Here is a 1,888-nt window from a genome sequence, read left to right as displayed (position 1 = left end):
AACATCAAATTACAGGTGCTGGTGAGACATACTGAATATCTTTTCATCCCAGATAAGGAGCCAACAACAGACCAAATGATACCACCAAGACTTTAACTTAGTGAACCAGTAAGTTTATATTGTTGAGGCATATAGTTACAGAAGCAGACATGACTCGGATGAATCACCAAAGTCCACCCCAGCATAGATGACAGCAGGAAGCCTGGAACATACCACACAGCCAACAAGTTTGAGAGTCCTGGCAATCTACCCGGTTTCCATTGAATATTTTCTGATTCTTCTAGGCAGCTTGGCTTGTCACTGTTTAGAAAGTACAGCTTGTCACTGCTTCTCTTCTTCCATGAAGCTGAATCAGTCTGATTATCTTCCAGGAAGCAGAGCTTGCCATAACTCCTAGGTAACTCAGGTTTCTGAGTTGCTATGCAATCCTTACTGCTTATAAGCTCTTGGGAGAAAAGGAGGGGGACCTAGAGAATCTGGTCAGTTACAAGAACTTCATGAAGTCTTTGAGTTGTTTACTTCCTCAACTTAAGGATGGTTCTAACCCTTCCTAATACTGTGACCTTGTAATACAGTTCCGCATACTGTGGTAAGCCCCAATCATACAATTATTTGTTGCTACTTCATATCTGTAATTTTGTAACTGTTATGAATTATAATATAATATCTCACACACAAGTTTTCTGATATGTGATGCCCTAGGGGTCAACAACCACAGTTTAAGAACCACTACTTAAGAACATCCTGTTTTGGCAGTTCATTCCCCCCTCCTTTCAGCTTCGGTAGCCATCTTCCTGTAACTCACCAAAATGAAAAACAAAAAGGGAAATGGAGAGGCACCCGGTATATGTTCTCTGGGCCTTTTAGGAACCATGGCGTTGTTTCTTCGGCCACATACATACAAATCTACAAGAAGAGTGAAATTGTAGACATCAAGGGAATGGGCACTGTTCAAAAAGGAATTCCCCGTAAGTGTTACTACTGCAAAATTGGAAGAGTCTACAATGTCACCCAGCATGCAGTAGGCATCCTTGTAAACAAAAAAGTTAAGGGCAAAATTCTGGCCAAGAGGATCAATGTGCGGCTTGAGCACATCAAGCACTCAAAGAGCAGAGATAGCTTCCTGAAGCGGTTGAAGGAGAACGACCAGAAGAAAAAGAAAGCCAAATAGAAGGGCACCTGGGTTCAGCTGAAGCGCCAGCCTGCGCCACCAGAGAAGCACACTTTGTGAGGACTAACGGAAAAGAGCCTGAGCTGTTGGAGCCCATTCCATGTGAATTCATGGTCTAATGTACAAAAAGAAATAAAGTACCAGGACTTCAATGTGGTTTTCCTTAATAGAAAGAAAGAGAGAGAGAGAGAGAGAGAGAGAGAGAGAGAGAGAGAGAGAGAGAGAGAGAGAGAGAGATCTCTCAACTGGTTTCCCCTCCCTCCTCTCCTCCTAATCTCTCAACCAAACTTCCCTCTTCCCTGCTCCATCCACTCCTCTGTTTCCCTTTAGAAAAAGTTAGGCCTCCCATGAATATCAACCAAACATGGCACATCAAGTTGCAGTAAAACTAGGAACCTTCCCTCTCATTAAGGATGGACAGGTGAAGAAAAGGGTTTCTAAAGAGGCAAAAAAGTCAGAGACAGAATAACACAAAAAGGCCACCAACAGATTGAGAAAGGATCTTTACCAATCCTGAATCTGATAGGGGACTAATGTCCAATATGTACAAAGAGCTCAAGAAGCTGGACTCCAGAAAATCAAATGAACCTATTAAAAATGGGGTACAGCGATAAACAAAGAATTCTCAACTGAGGAATACTGAATGGCTGAGAAGCACCTGAAAAAATGTTCAACATCCCAAATCAAAACAATGCTGAGATTCCACTTCACACCAGT

General features: G+C 42.3%; 1 pseudogene; it reads left to right on the top strand.

Moving 5' to 3' along the window:
• Positions 1–847: 847 nt before the first annotated feature.
• Positions 848–1,171, top strand: LOC110338588 (annotated as a pseudogene).
• Positions 1,172–1,888: the final 717 nt, after the last annotated feature.

The sequence above is a fragment of the Mus pahari genome, chromosome 22, assembly GCF_900095145.1.
Source record: "Mus pahari chromosome 22, PAHARI_EIJ_v1.1, whole genome shotgun sequence".
NCBI classification, from domain to species: Eukaryota; Metazoa; Chordata; class Mammalia; order Rodentia; family Muridae; genus Mus; species Mus pahari.
This window is presented reverse-complemented; position numbering and strand designations above follow the sequence as displayed.